General features: G+C 50.0%; 1 protein-coding gene across 8 annotated transcripts in view; it reads right to left on the reverse strand.

Annotated features, from left to right (window-relative positions):
* Window positions 1–16,245, reverse strand: part of LOC119132871 (dehydrogenase/reductase SDR family member 13-like) — a 197,197-nt gene that overhangs the window by 178,392 nt on the left and 2,560 nt on the right. The window lies entirely within an intron of this gene.

A 16,245-nucleotide genomic window follows, 5' to 3' on the forward strand; every position in this document is an offset into this window, starting at 1 on the left:
CGTCGTTATTCCACAGATCTAGTATCTAACTATATTATAGCGTTAACAAAGTACAAGGAAAGACGTGGGTTTGGTAAACGTCTCTTTATTTAACAAAACAAGAGTTCAACGAGCCAACAAGTACTGAACTGTAACGATAAAAACATATACAAGTTGCTATACGAAATAAAATATATCAAATAACTATAACATAAATAATTCACCACCACACGGCCCCAAGCACCGGCGTCGACTTCCAGGTGTGTGGCAGCGTGGACTTCCATCCCCGGAGGCGGCACTTCCAGCCACGGAGGTGGAAGAGAGCTCCATAGAATAGGACTGGGCGTGCATAAAAGCCATGTCCGAGCCCCATCCACCGTCCCCGGACAGCCACCCGGCCGAGCGCCGGCCCCTGACTTCCATCCACGGAGGTGAAAGAACTCCGTAGAGTAGGACCGGGCGTGCGTAAAAGCCATGTCCGAGCCCCATCCACCGTCCCTGGACTTCAATCCACGGAGGTGAAAGAGAGCTCCGTAGAGTAGGACCGGGTGTGCGTAAAAGCCATAATAGTTTTTCAAACCTTCTGTGTCCCTCCAAATCATTAAATCCTTCAAACTCTTCGTCCTCCATGTCACTTACAAACAAAGCCGCTAATGATGCCGGTAGTACGTGGGGCCCTTCGTCATCCCGTGATCGAATCTTTGTCCTTTATGTAAACAACCGCCGCGCCACGCCACTGACGTCACTTGAAATTCAAATTACAGTAATCCCTTGCTACATCGCGGTTCGTTTATCGCAGTTTTTTTTGTTTTTTTTTTTGTTTTTTCTTTTTTTTTTAATTGTGAAAATTTGTGAAAAAATTCACATATCAGTATAAGTCGCCCCCCCCACCCAAACTATGAAAAAAAACACGTTATAGTCCGAAAATTATGGTAATTTTAATTAATATGCGGTTTTTACTGATGCTCTTAAGCCGTCCAAAGACTCATCTCACAGTTCTCATGACATTTGACCAATTAAATTACTGAACATGTCGCGGTGGACCAATGAAACCGTCAGCCATCATACCGAATATTCATCAGCTATTTGCAGTTGGAGTGCTCACATGGGCTTCCTGAGTAATTCCGTAACTTCTGTGCTTAGCGGTACATAGCCCTTGCCTTTTCTAGAAGCCTATTGAGTTGTGCCCGTCATCAGTATATTTCTATGTACCCACTATGCGGTATGAATGCTGCTGGAAAACTGAATTTCCCCCAGTATAAATGATCTATCTATCTATCTATCTATCTATCTATCTATCTATCTATCTATCTATCTATCTATCTATCTATACAGTATCTATCTAGTTTCTATCTGGTATCTATTTATCCACCTGTCCATCCATCCATCACCTTAATTTCCGCATTTCATTGTTATGCATTGTCTTTTTTTGCTTCCACGAAAATCACAGAAAAGAAACCTAGTTTCTAAAAATAGAAATTTACAAACAAAAGTCACACACAGCTTGCAAGAGCACGGAAGACTGGGAGCACCGACCCTTCAGCTGAGTGTGGCCGTTAAAAGCACCTCCTTTTCGGATAGGCAGTGGTACCCCATACGTACGTGAACTTCAGGGGTAATGGAAATCAAATTTACCAATTTCAAATGAATATATAATGGCATGTCCAAAGTCCGGCCCTCGGGCCAAATCCGGCCCCCGGTCATATTTCATACGGCCCGCAGCTTCGGTCTTATAATGTATTACAATGGGTCAAGGTGGCGGCCGCACGTCACACGCCGCCGAAGGCCAACTGGGTGACGGCCGCTGGATCCACGGCACCTGAACTGGTGGCGGCCGCACCATCCGCGCTTGACACAGTGAGCAGTGAAAATCCAAGATGGCGGCGCCCCAGTTGGCCGCGGCCGCTACGGGTCTCAACATCCGACGAGTATTTTCACAAAATATGTCGCCTAGGACACTACAAACAACACAAAGTTTAGTTTATCCATCCAGTAGATTAGTGTATGATCGCCAGCGCCTGCTGGAGGTACGGTCATCAAGTGTTTTCGGACTCGTAGCCACAACTACCCTAGTCTGTTTGCGTAGACTCGGAGTGCTTAGGGCGCTAGCCCCAGAAGCTCACGACGCAGCGGGCTCGCCGGGCAGCACACGCCGGAGGAGGAGTAAGCGTAGGCGGTGTGACCGGCGGCGAAAGCGCGGCTGTCGAGGTGGGCTAACGGCTAAGCTTAAAGCTAACCCCTACAAACCGCCGCTTCCATCCATCTTCCTCTCCAACGTCCGCTCACTGGATAATAAAATGGACCATCTAAAACTGGAACTCTCTTCAAAGAGGGAAGTTAGAAACTGCTGCGCTCTCATCCTGACGGAGACATGGCTGAACTCATCAATGCCGGACAACGCCGTTAGCCTGGAGGGGCTCGCTACATTCCGCGCCGACAGAAACAGCGAGCTAAGCGGTAAATCCCGAGGAGGTGGGCTGTGTGTCTACATCAACAACAACTGGTGCAAAAATGCTAGATCTGTCGCCAGCTTCTGCTCTTCGGACATCGAGCTTTTGACTGTTAACTGCAGACCCTTCTACCTGCCCAGAGAGTTTACTGTTGTTAGCATCACGGCTGTGTATTTGCCTCCCAGCGCTAATACTAAAGAGGCCATGAGTGTTCTCTATCGGACAATCAGTGAGCTGCAATCCACGCACACAGAGGGGGTTTTCATCATTGCTGGGGACTTCAACCAGGCTAGCATGAAGACTATTCTCCCTCATTTTTACCAACACGTGGATTTTCCAACTCGGGGAGAGAACACTCTGGACTTGGTTTACACCAATATAAAGGATGCATTCAGAGCAGCCCCCCGCCCCCACCTCGGCTCTTCAGACCACCTATCTGTTATGCTAATCCCTGCATACAGGCCCCTGCTGATCAGAGCAAAACCCACAGTGAAGCAGGTGAGGGTGTGGTCTGAGGGGGCCATGGAGGCACTCCAGGACTGCTTTGAGTGCTCTGACTGGGACATGTTCAAGTCAGCAGCAACATATGACAATCAGATCGACATTGATGAGTACGCCATGACTGTGTCAGCCTACATCAACAAATGCTCCGAGGACGTCAGCACCACTAAGAACATCATCACCCGAGCCAACCAACGACCCTGGATGACTGAGGATGTACGTCATACGCTACGAGCACGGAACTCAGCCTTCAAGTCTGGCGACGAGGAGGCACTGAGGACAGCGAGAGCCAACTTGAACCGTGCCATCAGGCTAGCGAAGCGAAGCCACAGTCGAAAAATTCAGGATTTCTTCCACGACGCCAATAACACCAGGAGTATGTGGCAAGGCATACGGGCGATCACGGACTACAACTTACCCTCCCCCCCGGTGGGTGAGGTTGATGCTGACTTCCTAAATGGTCTAAATAACTTCTTTGGGCGTTTTGAGGCACTAAACAGCACTCCTGCAGTTAAAACTGTTCCCCACCAGGAAGAGGAGGCCCTCTGCCTTGACTCAGCCGACGTGTGGAAGACTCTGAGAAGAGTCAACCCACGTAAGGCCCCAGGCCCCGACAACATACCTGGGCGGGTGTTCAAGGAATGTGCAGGCCAGCTGGCTGGTGTCATCACAGACATTTTTAACATCTCGCTGGACCAAGCCAAAGTGCCAGTGTGCTTCAAGGCTGCCTCCATCATTCCGGTGCCGAAGAAACCTCAAATCACCTCATGGAATGACTACAGACCTGTGGCACTGACTCCCATCATGATGAAGTGCTTCGAAAGGCTGCTCAAAGATCACATCGTCTCCAGACTCCCCCCAACATTCGATCCGTTCCAGTTTGCCTACCGGCAGAACCGCTCTACTGAGGATGCCATCTCCTCCGTTCTTCACCTGAGCCTGGCTCACCTGGAGGAGAGGAACACCCACGTGCGGTTGCTGTTCCTGGACTTCAGCTCAGCGTTTAACACCATCATTCCACAACATCTGGTGGAAAAACTGGAACACCTGGGCTTCAGCACCCCCCTTCGGAACTGGCTGCTAGACTTCCTCACCAACAGACCTCAGTCAGTCCGGGTCGGACAGAACACCTCAGATGTCATCACCCTCAGCACAGGCTCCCCTCAGGGCTGCGTCCTGAGCCCCCTGCTGTTCACCCTGATGACACACGACTGCGCCCCCAGGTTCACCACCAATCACATCGTGAAGTTTGCAGACGACACAACGGTGGTGGGCCTCATCAGGGACAACAACGACCTGGACTACAGAGAGGAGGTAGAGCAGTTGGTGGGCTGGTGCAGAGAAAATAGCCTGATCCTGAATGTGGAGAAGACGAAGGAGATCATCGTCGACTTCAGGAAGAACCAGCCTCACCACGCTCCACTGATCATCAACAGCTCAGCTGTGGAGGTGGTCAGCAGTACTAAATTCCTGGGAGTCCACATCACAAACGACCTCACCTGGACTGTGAACACCACAACACTGGTCAAGAGGGCACAGAAGCGCTTGTACTTCCTGCGGAGGATGAGGAGAGCCCACCTGCCCCCACCCATCATGAGGACGTTCTACCGAAGCACCATAGAGAGCATTCTGACAAGCTGTCTCTCGGTGTGGTGTGGAGGTTGCAGCGCCTCCGATTGGAAGAACCTGAGGAGAGTGGTGAGGACAGCAGAGAGGATCATCGGGGCTCCTCTTCCCTCCATTCAGGACTTGTCATCCCAGCGCTGCGTGTCCCGAGCCCGTAATATTATCAGTGACCCATCACACCCCCACCATGGACTGTTCTCCCTGCTGCCCTCTGGGAAGAGGTTTCGCAGCATCCGCTGCAGGTCCACCAGGTTCTGCAATAGTTTTTTCCCTGCTGTCGTCAGACTGTTGAACATTCCAACGTAGCATTCCTCTGCACACTTGTAAATACTGCTTTTGTCTCCTGCACTGTTTACATACTTCATCACTGCTGCACTTTGTACTTTATAATTATCTTATTTCATATTTTTATATAGAATGTCACTTTTTAACCAGCCGAAATACCACTACATTGTTGAAAGCCGTATGCAACGAAATTTCGTTTTGTACACACCTAGTGTTGACAAAATGACAATAAAGTTCTGTCTAAGTCTAAGTATTATTTATGGCCCGCCTGCACTGTCAAACTGAATTAAAAAAATTATGAAACTTGAAACTGTAATTCCTCCTATTACCAAAAGGTGGAAGCACCACCCCTCTACGCTCATTTCTGCCATGGCAACTGCAAAGAAAACGAGGCAAGTTGACATTGAGGGCCGTCACTTTCAAGAGAAATGGGAATTACAATACTTGAAATCTGAAAATCAAGGCAATTATGTTTGTCTAATTTCTAAAGAGACGGTTGCCTTGTTTAAGGATTTCAACCTAAAGACACTATCAGACTAAACATGCTAACACATACGACAAGCTAACAGGAAGTGACCGCGCTGATGAAGTGAAGCAGCTCCAATCTGACTGGCACCACAACAGCGATTCTTCACGCGGGGCTGTGAGTCAAAAGTAAATCAAAAGTAAATATTACTTAATATTAAATATTACGAAGTGGCCATGTTAATACTGTTGATGTTATGAACCTGTAGACATCCATCCACCCATCCATCCATCCCTCCATCCATCTTCTTCCGCTTATCCGGGGTCGGGTCGTGGGGGCAGCAGCTTTAGGAGGGACTCCCAGACTTCCCTTTCCCCAGCCACTTCGTCCAGCTCATCCCGGGGGATCCCAAGGCGTTCCCAGGCCAGCCGAGAGACATAGTCTCTCCAGCGCGTCCTGGGTCGTCCACGGGGTCTCCTGCCTGTCGGACATGCCCGGAACACCTCGCCAGGGAGGCGTCCAGGAGGCATCCTGGTGAGATGCCCGAGCCACCTCATCTGGCTCCTCTCAACGTGGAGGAGCAGCGGCTCTACTCCGAGTCTCTCCCGGATGACCAAGCTTCTCACCCTATCTCTAAGGGAGAGCCCGGACACCCTGCGAAGGAAACTCATTTCGGCCGCCTGTATCCGGGATCTTGTTCTTTCGGTCACGACCCATAGCTCGTGACCATAGGTGAGGGTAGGAGCGTAGATCGACTGGTAAATTGAGAGCTTTGCCTTTTGGCTCAGCTCTCTCTTCACCATAACGGACCGGTACAGAGTCCACATTACAGCAGACGCTGCACCGATCCGCCTGTCGATCTCACGCTCCATCCTGCCCTCGCTCGTGAACAAGACCCCAAGATACTTGAACTCCTCCACTTGGGGCAGGATCTCATCCCCGATCCGGAAATGGCATTCCACCCTTTTCCGACTGAGGACCATGGACTCAGATTTGGAGGTGCTGATCCTCATCCCGACCGCTTCACACTCGGCTGCGAACCGCTCCAGTGAGAGCTGGAGATTACGGCTTGAAGAAGCCAGCAGCACCACGTCGTCTGCAAAAAGCAGAGACGCAATGCTGAGGTCCCCAAACCGGACACCCTCAACACCTCGGCTGCGCCTAGAAAATCTGTCCATAAAAGTTATGATCAGAATCGGTGACAAAGAGCAGCCTTGGCGGAGTCCAACCCTCACTGGGAACGAATCAAACTTACTGCCGGAAATGCGGACCAAACTCTGGCATCGATGATACAGGGACCGAACCACCCTTATCAGTTGGTTCGTCACCCCGTACTCCCGCAGCACCCTCCACAGAACTTCCCGAGGGACACGGTCGAACGCCTTCTCCAAGTCCACAAAACACATGTGGACTGGTTGAGCGAACTCCCATGCACCCTCGAGGATCCTGCCGAGGGTATAGAGCTGGTCCACTGTTCCACGGCCAGAACGAAAACCACACTGCCCCACCTGATTCCGAGATTCGACCTCCCGACGGACCCACCTCTCCAGCACCCCTGAATAGACCTTACCAGGGGGGCTGAGTAGTGTGATTCCTCTGTAGTTGGAACACATCCTCTGGTCCCCCTTCTTAAAGAGGGGAACCACCACCCCAGTCTGCCAATCCAGAGGCACCGTCCCTGATGTCCACGCAATGCTGTAGAGGCGTGTCAGCCATGACAGCCCCACAACATCCAGAGCCTTTAAAAACTCAGAGCGGATCTCATCCACCCCTGGGCCCTTGCCCCCGAGGAGTTTTTTAACTACCTCAGTGACTTCGACCCCAGAGATTGGAGAGTCCACCTCAGGGTCTCCAGGCCCTGCTTCCGCAATGGAAGGCGCGTCGGTGGAATTGAGGAGGTCTTCGAAGTATTCTCCGCAATGACTCACAACGTCCCGAGTCGAGGTCAGCAGCACGCCATCTCCACTGTAAACAGTGTTGACAGTGCACTGATTCCCCCTCCTGAGACGCCGGATGGTGTACCAGAATTTACTCAAAACCGCCCGGAAGTCATTCTCCATGGCCTCGCCAAACTCCTCCCACTCCCGGGTTTTTGCCTCCGCAACCGCCAAAGCCGCGTTCCACTTGGCCATCCGGTACCCGTCGGCTGCCTCCGGAGTCCCACAGGCCAAAACAGCCTAATAGGACTCCTTTAGCTGGACGGCATCCCTTACCGCCGGTGACCACCAGCGGGTTCAGGGATTGCCGCCACGACAGGCACCAATGGCCTTACGGCCACAGCTCCGGTCAGCTGCCTCAACAATGGAGGCACGGAACATGGTCCACTCGGACTCGATGTCCCCCGCCTCCTCTGGGACGTGGGAAAAGCTCTGCCGGAGGTGGGAGTTGAAGCTCTTCCTGACAGGGGATGCCAGACGATCCCAGCAGACCCTCAAAGTACGTTTGGGTCTGCCAGGTCGGACCGGCATCTTCCCCCACCATCGGATCCAACCCACCACCAGGTGTTGATCAGTTGACAGCTCCGCCCCTCTCTTCGCCCGAGTGTCCAAAACATGCGGCCGCAAATCCGATGACACGACTACAAATCGATCATCGAACTGCGGCCGAGGGTGTCCTGGTGCAAAGTGCACACAGGGACACCCTTATGTTTGAACATGGTGTTCATTATTGACAATCCGTGTCGAGCACAGAAGTCCAATAATAGAACACCGCTCTGGTTCAGATCGGGGGGGCCGTTCCTCCCAATCACGCCCTTCCAGGTCTCACTGCCATTGCCCACGTGAGCATTGAAGTCACCCAGTAGAACAATGGAGTCCCCAGAAGGAGTGCTCTCCAGCACTTCTTCCAAGGACTCCAAAAAGAGTGGGTACTCTGAGCTGCCGTTTGGTGCATAGACACAAACAACAGTCAGGACCCATCCCCCCCCACCCGAAGGCGGAGGGAGGCTATCCTCTCATTTACCGGGGTGAACCCCAATGTGCAGGTGCACAGCTGGGGGGCAATAAGTATATCCACACCTGCTCGACGCCTCTCACTGTGGGCAACTCCAGAGTGGAAGAGAGTCCAGCCTCTCTCGAGAGGGCTTGTACCGGAACCCAAACTGTGTGTGGAGGCAAGTCCGACTATGTCTAGTCGGAACTTTCCTGCCTCGCACACCAGCTCGGGCTCCTTTCCAGCCAGAGAGGTGACATTCCATGTCCCAAGAGCCAGCTTCTGCAGCCGGGGATCGGACCATCAAGGTCCCTGCCTTTGGCCGCCACCCAGCTTACTTTGCACCCGACCCCTTTGGCCTCTCCCACAGGTGGTGAGCCCATGGGAAGGGGGACCCACGTTTCCTTTTCGAGCTGTGCCCGGCCGGGCCCCATGGGCGAAGGCCCGGCCACCAGACGCTCGCCTTCGAGCCCCACCTCCAGGCCTGGCTCCGGAGGGGGGCCCCGGTGACCCGCGTCCGGGCGAGGGAAAACTGAGTCCATATATATTTTTCTTCATAAAGGGTTTTTTGAGCCGTGCTTTGTCTGGCCCCTCACCTAGGCAGAGATGGGACCAAATCACACATGTGCAAGTCTCAAGTGAGTCTCAAGTCTTAACCTTCAAGTCTCAAGTAAGTCCCAAGTCATTTTTTTCTTGGGCAAGTCAAGTCAAGTCCTTAAATAGGTCAAGTCAAGTCCAAGTCAAGTCCTTAAATAGGTCAAGTCAAGTCCAAGTCAAGTCACCTTATTATTGCAATTTTACCTGCAGAATCTGATCTTAGTAACGTGAAGAGACAAGATATAAGTAACTTTAAGTAACCATCATTGTCCAATGTGTCTAACCTGTTTAAGAAATATGACAATAATTTGGATTTGCACTGTAATTACTGATATTCAGTAAAATACACCATGGAATCAAACAAAAAAGAAATTACCTCATACAATGATTGCCAGCTCAATCTAAACAAATGAACGTCTGCCGACAGTGTCTGACACATGTGAGTTGCAAATATTAAAAAATAATCTGAAAAAAAATGTGAAAGAAGAAACACATTAAAGAGCATTAGAAACATTTTATGTTTCATCTGTAACATCTGGAGACAAAGTCGTCTGGCTGTCTGAAATGTTTCTGTTGCATATCTTGCACTGTGCTGTCCGTCTTTTGCCGTCATAAAGGTAATTACGATAGCCGAAGGTACCGCTCCCGCTGACATGTTTGTGCATGTCTGATATAAAGGGGCGTGATTCTCCAACAAACACGTTAAGTAGGTAGAGGGGGCACGACTGATTGATTGACAGGGTAGCGATCCAATCATGACAACGCCATTCTCAGCTTGCGCTCCTACCGTGTTATCAATGTTACTTTTTTAAAAGTATTATTAATTTTATATTCAAACTGAAAACATAAACTAAATAACACGGAAGTCATTCAAGTCATCGTGTCTCAAGTCAAGTCCCGAGTCTTTAACTTCCAAGTCCAAGTCGAGTCTCAAGTTTTTTTATTTTTGTCAAGTCAAGTCACAAGTCATCAAAACAGCGACTCGAGTCGACTCGAGTCCAAGTCACAGTGACTCGAGTCCCCATCTCTACACCTAGGACGCGTTTACCATGGGTGACCCTACCAGGGGCATGAAGCCCCAGACAACATGGCTCCTAGAATTATTGGGACACTCAAACCCCTCCACCCTGATAAGGTGACGACTCACAAAGGGGACCTGTAGACGTGACACAAACTATTACTTTCTGAAAGATATTGTAAATGACAAGAGCAAAATTCACTTGTTTTAATATTTAATAGTATAATAATACTATTAAAAGTAGTAATAATAATAAAGGGCCCCTTCACTTTATCAAATCTGGCCCTCCTTGCAAAAGGTTTGGACACCCCTGGCTTACATAAAGCCTACCGGAACGCGATTCCCGCATGACGGTGTGTGTGTGTGTATGTGCATGTGCGTGCGTGTGTGTGTGTGTGTGTGCGTGTGTTGTGTGTGTGTGTGTGTGTTTTCCATCAGCACACAGGGCATGTGATGCGTCAGTGCAGTAGTGTTGGAGTAGTAGTGCCTGTAGTTTGTGCATGCTGCATGCTGCCTCTGCTTGCCACTTTTCTGCTTTCAGCTACTGCCACCGGCTAGCCCTCTGTTTCTGGGGGTGAAAAGAGGAGCCGAGAGCATAAGCCTCCTCAGGCGATACACAGCCTCTCCATTGCCAAGACTTGCACACGCCTTCTCGTGGCCACACACAGCAACTGGCACCCTGCGGTCCCAAGCTAAGTTGTGCAGGATCTCGGAGCAGCAGTGGGCCCCAGAGATGCGGCATGTAGGCCCGCCGGTGTGTGGACACGCCCTACTGCGCATCAACCACTGTCCCGGCTGTGGGTAAACAGCTCCAGCTATGGGTAAATAGTGAAGACCTCAACGGTGGACCAGGCGGAGGATGATGGCTGACCTAAGGGGAGGCGTCACAACGGCTGGGAAGGCGGATGAAGGCTGCGGCAGAAAAGGGTCACCAGTCGTCTTGGTCTCCATGCCACTGGATTCTGCCCCGATCTGTCAAGGATAGTGTGGTGACTGTCTGTGCACCAGTCTCCCCACTTTAAACAAAGTCACACACAGGCGTCTTTTTCAGGGAATCCACCTTACATCCCGGATTAAAGTCCTGTGGCGACCAGTAAGTGGCGACGGGGGCAGGATTGTGAAGTCTGGAAGCCCCTGGTCAGAAGCTGGCACATCAGGCGGTGGATGTTAGAATGATCGCTGAGCTCTTCGACCGAGGCAGAAAGAGCTCTTCGGTAGCTGCATCCACAACTGAGCAGCCCTTTTTAGGATCCACTCTGCTCACCCCTGATGGGGAAGGGGCTAGAAAAGGATGCCCTAAACATAGCCTGCCTCAAAACCTCCCGACTGGATTACCGCGTTCAGAGGGATCACCAATATGCGGTCAAAAACACAGAAACATGAATTTTGGAGCCTGGAATGTGTGCACACTAATGGACAGTGCAACCAGTGATAGGCCGGAGAGGAGAACCGCCATCATTGCCAGGGAACTGAGAAGATGCCGGATTGACATAGCTGCTCTTTCAGAAAACCGACGGGCAGAGGAAGGTCCTTTGAAGGAGGAAAAGGGTGGATACACTTTCTTATGGAAAGGAAAGGCCACAGATGAGCCTAGGATCCATGGGGTTGGTTTTGCCATCAAGAACCAACTGATCAGTCAGCTCTCTGAACTCCCTGTGGGAATCAGTGAGCGCCTGATGACCCTCCGTCTGGTGCTGGCCAACAACCAGACGGCAACAGTTCTTAGTGCTTATGCACCTACCCTCGTTTCCGATAAGGAAGAAAAAGAGAACTTCTATTCCTGTCTGGATGAGGTATTGTCAAAAATCCCCAAGGAGGACAAGATCATTATGTTGGGAGATTTCAATGCCAGAGTGGGCTGAGACCACCACCTCTGGAAGGGCACCATTAGAAAGGAAGGCATTGGAAACATCAACTCCAATGGGGTTTTGCTTCTTAGCAAATGTGCTCAATACGACCTTACCATCACCAATACCATCTTTCGCCAGAAGAACACACTCAAGGGTTCATGGAGACACCCTCGCTCTAAACCACAGGTGTCAAACTCAAGGCCCGGGGGCAGATACGGCCCGCCACATCATTTTATGTTGCCCGCGAAGACAAATTGTGCATTGAATTCATGTGTCATTACTAGAATTGCAGATTGTTTTCACATTTAATATCTTTTTTTTAAATATTTGAGTGTTTGACCAGTTTTTACTCGTCTGATTTGAAAACGAGTTATTTGTCAGTTTGTTTTGTAGATTTTACTGTATATAATATGAGGTGCTCATACATTTATTTGGGTTGACAGTCATAATGGCCCTCCGAAAGAAGCTATGACTACAATGCGGCCCACGGAAAAATTGAGTTTGACACCCCTGCTCTAAACAATGGCATCTTATTGACTATGTCATTGTAAGAGCCAGGGATCAGCGCGACGTGAGCATCACAAAAGGCATGATGCATTCAGAGGCCTGCTGGACAGATCACCACCTGATACGATCCACGATGTCCATCAGACTCAAGAGGAAGAGGAAACTGCAAAAGAAGCAGAGCCGGCAGAGACTAAACCTTGAGAGCCTGAACGAAACTGCCATCCTGCAGCTGCTTCAGGCCTCTCTTGGAGAAAGCCTCAATCAGGAATACCATGAAGACATTGAAGAACACTGGAGCTTGCTCAAGTCTTCCATCCTTGATACCTGCAGTGCCACTCTCGGGTACAAGTCCAGAAAGCATCAGGACTGGTTTGATGAGAACGACACAGAGATAGAACAGCTCATCTCCAAGAAAAGGGAAACCTTTTGTGTGTGGCAAAATGACATCACATGCAAAGCAAAGAGACAGGCTCACTCTAGAGCCAAGGCTGACGTCCAGAGCCGGGTGAGGCAGATTAAAAACTCCTGGTGGACAGAAAGGGCACTGGAAATGCAGAGTTTGGCAGACTCTGGTGACACCAGAGGCTTTTTCAGCGCTACTAAGACAGTCTACGGCTCAAGCCATCGCGGCGAAAACCCCCTACGCTCTAAGGACGGGCAGGAGCTGTTGAAGGACAACAAGTCCATAAACAACCGGTGGAGAGAGCACTTTCAGGAACTCCTCAACCGTGACAGCACAACTCAGTCAGATTTCCTCAGTCACATCCCTCAGAGTCCCATCAGGGAAGACATGGGTGAACCTCCCACTTTAGCAGAGGTCCAAGATGCCATCAGGAGCCTGAAGAACAACAAGGCCTCTGGGCCAGATGGGATCCCAGTTGAGGTCCTAAAGGAAGGTGGACCAGAGCTCCAGCGCCGCCTCCATGCCCTCCTTCTGAAGGTCTGGGAAAAATAAGTACTCCCCTCTGCGCACAGGGACGCTCTGATAGTGACCATTTTCAAGAAAGGGGACAAAGCGGATTGCGGAAACTATAGGGGCATCTCACTCCTTTCAACAGTTTGCAAAGTACTTGCTCGTGTTCTTGCCAATCGCCTACTGCCGCTGTCTGAGAAAGTTCTCCCAGAATCGCAGTGCGGTTTTCGTCCATCTAGAGCAGACATGGGCAAACTACGGCCCGCGGGCCACATCCGGCCCAAGGGGCCGTTTAATCCGGCCCGCCAAACCTGTATAAATTGTATTATTAAACTTATTTTTGGGTCATTTTCCCTGCAATTACTATGTTTCCCCAATAGATGGGGAAGCGCCCGCCCACGCATTTACTCCCGAAAGCCGTGTCAGAAAGCTCAGTGCACACTCACAAGTGCGTGTACGTACTAAGTAGTACGGACCTGGCGCACTCTGCGCTCTATTTCCATTAGTGCCGAATTTCGAGTGTGGGCTGTGACGTCAGCATTCTCGTAATTCGCGCTCTGAGCTTTCAGATACAGTTTTACGCTAATGCAACCCACAAACCTTCCCCTGGAATCCTTCCATTAAAATGAGTGGCCCGAGGAAAAGAAAGGTCGACACTGAGTGCCGAGTGTTTAAAAAAAGAGTGGATAATTTGGCTCGACCTACGTGTGTGAGCAGACGTTCAGCCACATGGACGTCAACAAAGCCCGTCAGATCTTGGTTAACGGACCGACGCCTCGGTTTTATCCTAAGAATTACCACAACGAATTTTACTGCAGACCATGATGCACTTGCAAAAAAGGGAGACCAACAATACTATTGATTTCTTTATTACTTTATTTAGATGTATTCTTTCACTGATTCTTCAAGATGATGTATTGGTCAGAATGTTTGCCGTTTGATGTGATTTCGCCTCACTAGATAAACATATTTCATAAATCTGACCTGCAGGCGCTGAAGTGATGGAAACTATTATTCATAATAACAGTGTCGTATATAATGAGAATCACTGATAGTAGTTTTTTGGTGAAATATCTTTTTAATGCTGTTAATAAATGCATTTGTTTTCAAAAAAACTGTTTTGAATATCCATGCTTTACTACCTACTAAAAGTACAAACATTTTATGCAATGACCTTTACATGTCATTTCTATTACTTCACACAAACACTACATCCATCTGCTCCTGGTCCGGCCCCCCGGTCTAAATTTAGAACCAAATTCGGCCCGCCAGTCAAAAAGTTTGCCCACCCCTGATCTAGAGGCACTGCAGACATGATTTTTACAGCACGCCAATTCCAGGAGAAATGCCGTGAGCATAAACAGCCTTTGTTCATGGCTTTCATAGACCTGACAAAGGCCTTTGACACGGTGGATCGCCAGGCCCTATGGAGCATCCTTCTGAGGTATGGTTGCCCGGATAAATACGTCAGAATACTGCGATTATTACTGCAACGGACAATCAGGACTGCAGAAAAGATCATTGGAATCAACCTCCCATCTATCCAAGACTTGTACCTGTCCAGGACCAGGAAACGTGCAAGGAACATCTCTACAGACCCTTCTCACCCAGGTTGCAGTCTGTTTGAACTACTCCCCTCCGGACGGCGTTATAGAGCTCGGTACGCCAAAACCAGCAGACACCGAGACAGCTTCTTCCCCCAGGCTGTTGCTCTGATGAACTCACACCACTCATAGAGTCTCAGAGGCATTATTGTGCAATAACATCCTGCTCTTCACACCTTTTGAATTTGTCTACACTGTTTTTGCCATTATTCACATGTCCTGAGTGTTGTTAGTCACCTGTATGTTGAACAAAGGGTGTGTTTTACCGAAGTCAAATTCCTTGTTTGGCACGCTCAAACATGGCGAATAAAAACTCTTGAATCTTGAATCTTGAATGATGGAATGACAGCCACAGTGCTCAACAACAGCTCCTTGACTGAGCCTTTCACTGTAGAGACAGGGGTCAAACAGGGATGCATCATTGCACCCACCCTGTTCTCTGTCTTCATTGCCGCCATACTCCACCTCATTGGCGAAGAACTACCACAGGGAATCCCAATTTGGTACAGAACTGATGGCAGGCTCTTCAACCTTAACAGGTTCAAAGCCAAAATCAAGATCAGAACCACCACGATCATGGAGCTCCAGTATGCGGACGATAATGCCATTGCAGCACACTCTGCAGAAGACCTCCAGGGCATCCTGAATGCCTTTGCTGAGGCATACAGAGCCCTGTGTCTGACCGTGAACATCAAGAAGACCCAGGTGCTACATCAACCCCCTCCCAACCAGCCATCTACTCCGCCCATCATAAATGTGGACAACACTGCACTTGAAAATGTTGACCACTTCCCCTCCCTCGGCAGCCTTCTCTCCTCCAAAGCGGACATTGACTCTGAGGTCAACCATCACCTGAGCTGTGCCAGTGGAGCGTACGCCAGACTCCGGAAAAGAGTCTTTGAAGACAGAGACCTCCGGGTTGACACCAAGCTCCTGGTTTACAAAGCTGTGGTTCTCCCCACCTAACTTTATGGGGCAGAATCATGGACAACCTACAGCAGGCACCTAAGAGCTCTTGAACAACACCACCAGAGAACCTCGAGGAAAATACTCAGGATGAAATGGGAGGACAGACGCACAAACATCAGCGTTCTGGAGGAAGCCAGGATACCGAGCATCACCACCTTAATAATGCAGCACCAACTCCGATGGACAGGGCATCTCATCCGCATGGCTGACACCCGCCTCCCCAAACAGATGTTATACTCCCAGCTGGAGAGAGGTCCACGAGCCCCAGGTGGGCAAAAGAAACGTTTCAAGGACAACCTCAAGACCAATCTCAAGAAATTCCAAATAACATCTCAGGACTGGGAGCGCATCGCCTTGAACAGGAACAGCTGGAGGTTAGCAGTGCAAGAAGGTCCAGCACATCACGAAAAGGAACCCCGCCGTGTCGCAGAAACCAAACGACAACTCCATAAGGAAAGACAAAAACAGGCTCCAGCACAACCACAACCCACCACCACTTTCCCCTGCCCACACTGCACAAAAATATGTGGATCCCGGATCGGCCTCTAC

This window comes from Syngnathus acus, chromosome 13, assembly GCF_901709675.1.
Source record: "Syngnathus acus chromosome 13, fSynAcu1.2, whole genome shotgun sequence".
NCBI classification, from domain to species: Eukaryota; Metazoa; Chordata; class Actinopteri; order Syngnathiformes; family Syngnathidae; genus Syngnathus; species Syngnathus acus.